Here is an 8,759-nt window from a genome sequence, read left to right as displayed (position 1 = left end):
ATTTCCTCTCTCTCTCCCTCCTTCTCTTTCTTTGTCTTTCCCTTTCTATATCTCTCTGTCAGACTCATTACCTCTTTCACACTGTCTCTCATTACCTCCTTCTCTCTCCCTATATCTCTCTCTCACTCTCTTCCTGTCTCTCCCACTATCTAGCTCCCCCCCTCTCTCTCTCTCCCTTGATCTCTCTCCCTCTACCTCTCTCTCCCTCTCTCAAGGTGGAAACATCACCTGTCTCTCTCTGAGGGAACACTGAGCTCCTCATCACCTCCTCTCCACTCTGTGGGAGGGGAATTACACCACAGCATATGGTCTGTCATCACAGCTGAAGCAGCTAGAGAAAAAAAAAACACACACACATATTGACTCTTATGAGAAGCATAATCTCATAAGTGTTTTAGTGTTTAGCTTCAAGAGAATTTTAACAGACTTTTGTTTGATATGCCTCATTACGTTTTTATGCCAAAAAAAATCATTGCAGTTCTCTCTTTGAAGAGGAGAGAAGCTCGTTCATTTTAGACTTATCTCAACACTGTGACATTCAGGAGTGTGGAAGAGGTGAAATCCCTGTCCCTGCTCAGGTTTATGGAGTAGCCATCTCTGCAGGTTAGAAATGTGATTTACTAGCATACCATATCTTAGTCCAAATGTGGAAGGAGACCAATTCAGAGGGAAGAACACCCTGCACATTGTCTATTTATGGAGGAAGTCTGTCTCAAAAAGGGTGTTAAACTGGAGGGTGTTCTCACACCCGTCTGGTGTTGCTTCATAGAATTCCTCTGATTCACAGTATGTTTTTTTTTTACACAGTATGTTAAAGAGAATACATATTTGAATGGACTGTGGGTGAGATAAGGGGTTTAGATGCAGGGGTGCATACAGCTTACATGGCAGATGTTAGCATCCGTAGGTCTTAGCCTCCTTGCTATCAGGCCTGCCTCCCATGTCCAAGGTTGTAGGTTTGAGTCCGGTGCAGGGCTGTGCTTGTCCACGCAACGCAGATCACACTTGGACCAAGGATATATAGAGGACATGCAGGTCAGGCTGGACCCAAGGAGCTGGATTGAGAAACATTGAGCCAGGGCTCTAAGTGACTAAACTGATGATGCCTCACCAATAACTGCACAGTGATGTTTAGATGGTGATTTCTCAGCATAGCACCCTGTGACCCTGTTCACAGTAAGAAAACATGTCCCCAGTGCCTCGGAAGATGTCATGGCAGGGTCAGCATTTTGGGAAGGGGATCAAATCCCACGCTCACACCTGCCAGAGGTGTGAAGACTCAGGTGTCATGTCGTATACGTCAGGCATGAGCACGGAGGAGGGTGTGACGGATGGGGCACCTGAGAGGACATGACATGTCTGCTTTATACCCCCAGGGGCAAACAGCACAGGACAGGGTAGCTCAGTACAGAACTGCCCCATACATGACCTCACCATGGTGGTATTATACAGGCCTGGAGAGAGTTATGGATTACCACTTCCGTTTATTTCTCAGCGGCCATTGCTGTGCTAGCAAATTCAGCCTAGGAAGAACAAAAACAATAGTTTACATATTGTTTCATGGTGGTCAGTTCTGGCACTAAAAATATGGCCAATCTCCTGAGCTGCAGACAACACATGACAGCTGACCACAGTAACCAAATCCCTAAGCTGATTGGCCAGAAGTGAAACCAGCCAATGGGAAACAAACTTCTTTTAAAAAATAATTAAGCCAATGCTAACTGGCTGAAGCTAAGCGCTTAAAGTCTACCCCCTGAACTTCACAAAGTTCAGAACAGCTGACGAGGGAAAGTGCTTCATCAGGCGAAGTCACACTGTGTTCACTAATTGGACATATGAATCTTTGAGGCCAACTCAGAGAAACATGGCTTGAACAATGGAGTTTCAGAAGAACTCCCCGTCTGAATCAGCACTTTGTATTCTCACCAGACACAGTGGATTGATGCAACTGTACACTCATCTATCACAGTTTAATAGCTGCTTGGATCATATTGTGTACAGACATTGAAGGTATGCGTTCAAAATGCAATGTCTTCTTCTGCATTCCTGTCAGTTGCTTTTCAGTCGGCAGCCTGCCGATGATGAGCTTAGCAGAAGAATTGTTTTAATGAGGTGCAAATTCATCAATTGAAAGACTACCCACTGTTATTTCACAGTTTCTGTTTACCTTTAAGGTTTAGTTACTGTACAAACAGATGCCGTAAGTGCTGTGTCTTTTGTCTACGCCATCTCCCTTCTGCAGATGTGCTAATGAATTCACAGGTGACTTTTTGAATGTGTGAGCCTTTAAAAAAATGGATGTTTACCGGCATGCTGCTGAACACTAATGAGGACAGCTGTGTCAAGTGGGGAAGGTGAGTCTGTGTGTGTGTGTGTGTGTGTGTGTGTGTGTTAGAGTTTATGCCCAGCACAGTGCTATCTCGTTAAGGCTGTTTGAGGGCCCTCTCTCCCCAGTCCTGTGTCACACACACTGGCACGCACGCACGCACGCGCGCACACACACACACACACACACACACACACACACACACACACACACACACACACACACACACACACACACACACACACACACACACACACACACACACACACATACACACACACACTGGCACACAAACAAATGGACTATGCTTGACAAAGTGTTCCGCATCAGATTGTCTAGTCATTGCCGCAGGGCTTGTTCTCAAGTGAAAACTGTGATGTTTGTCCTTTTGGTATCAGGTCCAATCTGTGATTTACACCATCTCTGTCATCCTTCTAGGTCTTATAATGCATGTCAGGTTAGATTAGGTGATGTTTACAGTAATACAATGACTTGTGCAATACAATGCAATGTGCCCTAACTTTAACCAATGCTGAGGCCCTATTTTATGTCATGCTTTACATTATACTAATGATAATACAGTATATGACACAAAAGAATATCATGCTATATATTTAACATTTTGACTATACATAATCAGTACGCTCCATAATTGTTAAGTACATATGTGCATGTACTGCGTATGTAAATAAATAAATTTTTCAGGTGTTGGATCTATCACAGTTTGCACAAACAAGATGCTTTTTAGTGAGAAACCGGCATGTTCTGGATTCCTGGGGTGCCAGGTCCACTGTGTGAACATCCTGCTTAACAGGCCTGTCTGTCTGAAAGGTAATAGGCAGTATCAGTGGACCCGCAGTGCTGAGCTCAGTCCAGTGAGGCGGATGCATCGGGCAGCTGCTGTAAGTTGTGCCTCAGGCCTGGTACAGAGGTGAAGAGACCCAACCACACAGGACAGCTGCCTAAGGGCGTTCCAATGCAGTCATCTGTATGTGCCAGTGGGTCTGTCAGGCACCACACACACACACGCATACACACACACGCATACACACACCACACATTCACAGTTAGATGTACTGATAGACATGCACGTACGCACACACACACACACAAAACACACACACACACTTCACCCTGGTTCCTCTATTGATCTGAGAGCCCCATGCTCGGTGAGGGCAAGAAAAAGTAGAGGCAGACAGGCCGATCTGTCTCTACCTGTCACAGAGGGAGCCCTGCAGAAGATAGCCAGGCTAAAGACAGCAGACGCGGCATGGAGCAGAAGAGAGGTATACTGCCTCTAGGGTTAGCTGGAAGCAGATTCATTTTAAATGTGCACCATAAACCTCATTGCCTCAGAGCCTGTCATGTGCCTAGAGTCGTCTCTAGGAGTTTCAGCAGTGCAGACTACCATACAGTACTCACTTAGTGACCTGGTCGTGTTGGAAAGATCAGGATCCAGAACCTTAGCAGTTGCTAAGCTTGAAAATTCTGCTGTAAGTCCTCGAAGAGCTTATACTTGATGAGGGGTCAAGAGGTCACATTTAACCCTAATGGTCCAGGATGTTATAAAGAGCAAACTATAACTGCAATGAATGAATGTGTGAAATGAATATGCAAAACACTTTAATATCATTATAAACTACCTGTCCACATGCCTTAGCCACAACCTTACCCTATCCTGAACTCTACATCTACGTCTAAATCTATTTATACAAATCTATGTAACCAGACTTTCAACAGATGTCAATCAACCGGATTGTTGATTTGTTTTGGATGGCCCCTTAAAGTGAAGTGCAACCCGGTCAGAGATGCTAGGAGAGAGAGAGAGAGAGAGAGAGAGAGGAGAGATGCAGCGACAGCACTTAATCTCAGAGGAGGTTTGTGTGGGGCGAGGGCAGTGACCGCCCAGCAGGAGGCAGGAACAGCTGTTTCAGCCACATTATACAGAACACATCTGGCTTGACCTCTCCTGACACTGGATTACCCTCAAGACTGTATCAGCACATGTCAGATTGGACGCTAAAGTACTCACCCTGATCCACAAGATTACTCCCCACTCATAGTATAGACTGTATGCCACCTTGGTATGGCTGGAGAGCGAGAGAGAGGGCTCAGTGGGGGTTACTGATGGTTCTCGCTTTATACCATTCTAGTGGCGCCGCGTGAGATATCAGAACTCATGCAATCGAAGAACGCACACACTCATTGCTCCAAAATAGATTATTTCTTAAGCTGTTGACGTTTCAGCATTAGACGCTTTCTTCAGAACATAGCTGTGAATGGGGCAGAGGTCCATTCAAAAGGACAATCCTGTCAGGACTGTGAGAGTTCTTCGATTGCATTGGACTGACATAACCTTTAATTGCATTGGACTGACATAACCTTGAACTGAATTGGACTGACATAACCTTTGATTTCATTGGTCTGACATAACCTTCAATTTCATACGACTAACATAGCATTCGATTTCATTGGACTAACCTTAACTTTGCACCCTAACTTGTTATCGGTGTGCACATATGCTTTCCTGGACTCTATTTAGATATCAGAAGTAAGCCACTGGTTAACATTTAAGTCTGAAATGCACTCTTAAACAATATACTAGGAAACACAACATACAGTATGTGATATGACATAAATTAATTCACTATGTTGAATTTAAATCTTGAAGATCGTTTTGATTTCAAAGAGTTAACTCCTTGGTATATGATTGCGCTCCTTATAGCTCCAAAGCCATTAGACTGGATTTTACCTTGCAGTAAACCACCCATATTACAGTGCATTCAGGAGGTCAGTTAAGGATGAACTGAGTGATGTGTGTCCTTGAGATCTGGGATGGCATGTTGACATGTTGACTTGTGACTAAGGACTGCCTGACATACCGAGAGCCGAATGGGAGGGAGGTGGAGGTGGAGGAGGATGAGGTGTAGGTGGCTTGGACTGTCACCGTTACAGAAAAGTGATTTTGTATGCAGCTGACAGAGAGACTGGGACAGTGATTGAGCGTCAGGCGTGGAGTATCTCATAAAAACATGAATTTTGGAGACCTCCCCGGGGTCACGCTCGGGGCCTCTGCCAACCTGAAGACTGCATCGTGCTGAGCAACACGCACTGCTGAGAGGGACAGAGCAATAGAGAGAGAGAGAGAGGCAAAGAGCGACGGAGAGAGCGAGGGAAAGCAATTGACAGAAAAGGAGAGGGAGAAAAGGAGAGCAAATGAGAAAGAGAGAAGGGGGAGACAAGAGAGAGAAAGACAGATACATTGACCCAACGAGAAGGAGGGATATAGAACAAGACTGAGTAAGAAAGAGAGGGGGACAGAAAAGGAGAGAGTCAGAGAGAGGGATAGAAAGAGTGAGTGATACCTTTCTAATGTTGATAAGGCCAGCTCCGTCCTCTCTGGTGCTGAGAGCTGTGTGCAGTTAAGTGCTAGACAAGGACCCCTGCACAGATAAGATGGGGGGGGGGGTAATGCACCACGGCGCAGGGCACAGACGACGGTGGACGCCATGACAACGGAGGAGGAGGCGGTAACAGTCAGAGGGATCTGCTGACAGGGCGAGAGGGGTTAGAGTGTCTCCTGCCAGCTCCTGCTGAAAGAGAAGGTGTTCGCTTTATCAGCCAAGCACAGCACTGAATACATTCACCTGGTTTTTAGAGCGCTGTTTATGCCAATGTGTGTGTGTGTGTGCGCGTGTGTGTGAGAGACAGTGAGAGAAAGTATGAAATCTGGATCAGGTTTTCAAAAGTATTTGGTGCCATGTTGAGCTCTGGGGATGAAGGTGAATAAGTGTAGTGTATAAGTGGGGCAGGCACTGAAAAAGGTCTTGTCAAACTGTTACTGAACATGGTATTGAAGTGTAAGTGCACAGCGAGAAATACATATTGGGAAACCAAATCAAAGTTGAACTATCTGTCTTCAGTCCCATGAAGACACGTATTCAGTTGCATGGTGTCCTTGACGTGGGGCTTAATGGAAACATTATCCTATGGACTAGAGCAGTGGTTTCAAATGGGGGATATAAAAGATATTGACAAACAGCTGTATATCTAGACAGTTTTACAGCTTAGTACACTTGTAGCTAAATTGAGACAGTACACAGATATCAACCTCACGCTTCGGAAATACAGAAGAGCATAGACTAAGAACATAGACTAAGCTCACAACCAGGGGCGGACTGGGGGGAAAAAGTGGCCCGGGAGATACTGTCAGACCGGCCCACTCAATACAATAATAATCATAATAATAATAAACTTTATTTTTATAGCACCAAGGCGCGCTGCCCAATTAATGCATCGCATGTATCGACCAGTCAGTGGCCTTCTTGGAAAAATACCCATACACTTACCATTATTTTGGATGATTACAAAGAAATTACATCATATATGTTTTTTTTTTTTTTATAACATTTGGATCCACCAATTTGCCAATTTGCCTGGATGGACACATGGAATAAAATAATACTGCCTATTGTAACACTCCAAGGTAGGTACAGTATAGTTTGCTAGATGAATATGCTTAACTCTGGGCTAGTATCAGATGGTTATACATATATATTATACAACTACAGAGCCTCAAGGAATGAATGTCCACACAATAAAGAAGCTGGAATCAGAGGGTAGAATTAGTATAAACTATATTGTAGAAATGAACAGAATAGAACATAGATGGGGTGTGAACATCAGTGGTATCAGTAGTGTTGCATGCTGGGTGTGTGATTGTGTGTGTGTGTGTGTGTGTGTAGAGGTGTTGAAGGTGCATAACAAAACAATAAGTTAAGTAACAGAACCTAAACTAACTCTGCCTGCCCGGGTGCATTAGAGTCACATGGTAATAAAAAAACAATATCAATATACTCATGTGTTATTATTACCTCACTATCTAATCTAGATAACATATTAACATTGTTTATAATGTTAGTGTTGTGTGTAACACGGTGATTTTAGCATAACAAGCTAGCTGGTCAACTTATTTGACATACGTTATTAGAAATGATAAGATTGCCCTCTTTACAACTACCACCATATATAGCTTGCTCATCGATTGTAAACAAGTGACTACGTCTATGTTAAATTAGATAATCTCGATATCAGTGCCAGCTTGCTGATTTTACCAGATCATAACGGTCTCAATTTTGGAAATGTATCTACCTAAAATTAGATAGGCTAGTGTAACCGGTGTAACTTCTGCGTTGTGTTTTTAATATTTGTGACTCGTGGACAGTTGCTGAGATGTATCTTTATTTCTCTGTTTAAGCACACCAACAGAAACAGTTAGGTAAATCTCCAGCTTGCTAGCTTCACTATGAATGCTCATTCCAAGCATATACCAAACAGGCAAGAGGAAGAGACATGTAATATATACATTAAGAAAAATAAGTAAAAACTTTATCACACCTGTTTAAGCACACCAACAGAAACAGTTAGGTAAATCTCCAGCTTGCTAGCTTCACTATGAATGCTAGCCCCCACATGTAACAAAAGGAAAAACATATAAATAATATGTCAGAGGGATATATCATATAAATAATTCAGATATATAATATAATAATAATAAGTTATAAGAAGATATATAATAACATAGATGCCTATTTTTAAAGGCAATATTTATTAGATTATCTATCCTACTAAAACTCAACCACCTACCTCATTCCAAGCATATACCAAACAGGAAAGAGGAAGGGGGGAGAGAGGAACTTAACAGGGGGAGACAGGGGGGGCTACCAGAGACCCCCAATACCAGTGTGCTTGTGATATCAAAATAAAAGATTAAAAAGAAACTGAAATACAGGTAACAGATTATCTTGTGCAATTATTTAAACCTGCTTTTCTAACCTGTTACACTAGGTTGTAGGGAACGTTACCTCATCTTTGAAAAGCAAGCTAACAATGGCCAGGTCAAGGACACAACTTACTTTCGTATCACTGTCAGCAGTCGGTGGTTTCCCAAATAAATCAGAGATTTTTAAATATTCTGATGCACCTTCCTCCCCTCCATCTTTTCTTTTTCTCCATTTACGTTTTGGTGCCGATGACATGCTCTCACTGTCAAAAACGACTTTGTCTGCCAGCCAGTGACGGAAGTGTTGAGTAGGCGCACGAGAACATACGTTCAATTTAAGAATCATCATCCTAAATCCTCACATCTGAGAACACTTTGGCTGTTTAAGAACCCATTTTCAGGCGTTCATGAGTCAGGCGGAGATCTTTTCTTACATTGGTCTTTCGAAGTCCGTAAGAACACATTTCAGAAGACACTTTTCGAAAAAATAAGCACCATGAGTGTGAATACAAATCGCGAGAAGTAGTATAAATATCAGTCAGTAATTTCTGACGAATACAAACAGAAGAAATTATACGTGTTCTGTGAAGCACATACTAGTCAGTGCTGGCAAAAGTGAAGGGAGGGCCGGTTGGAGATGGAAGGGGGCCG

General features: G+C 43.2%; 1 long non-coding RNA gene across 1 annotated transcript; it reads right to left on the bottom strand.

Annotated features, from left to right (window-relative positions):
- Positions 1-7,723: 7,723 nt before the first annotated feature.
- Positions 7,724-8,005, bottom strand: LOC116223206. The gene is made up of 2 exons (XR_004164966.1): positions 7,973-8,005; positions 7,724-7,787 (listed from the first exon to the last, which is right to left on the bottom strand). It is a non-coding gene; the product is annotated as an uncharacterized LOC116223206 (long non-coding RNA).
- Between the last annotated feature and the right edge of the window lie 754 nt (positions 8,006-8,759).

Source organism: Clupea harengus, chromosome 2, assembly GCF_900700415.2.
Source record: "Clupea harengus chromosome 2, Ch_v2.0.2, whole genome shotgun sequence".
In the NCBI taxonomy this organism is placed as follows: domain Eukaryota; kingdom Metazoa; phylum Chordata; class Actinopteri; order Clupeiformes; family Clupeidae; genus Clupea; species Clupea harengus.
The sequence above is the reverse complement of the archived record's forward strand: the minus strand, read 5'-3'. Positions and strand labels throughout refer to the sequence as shown.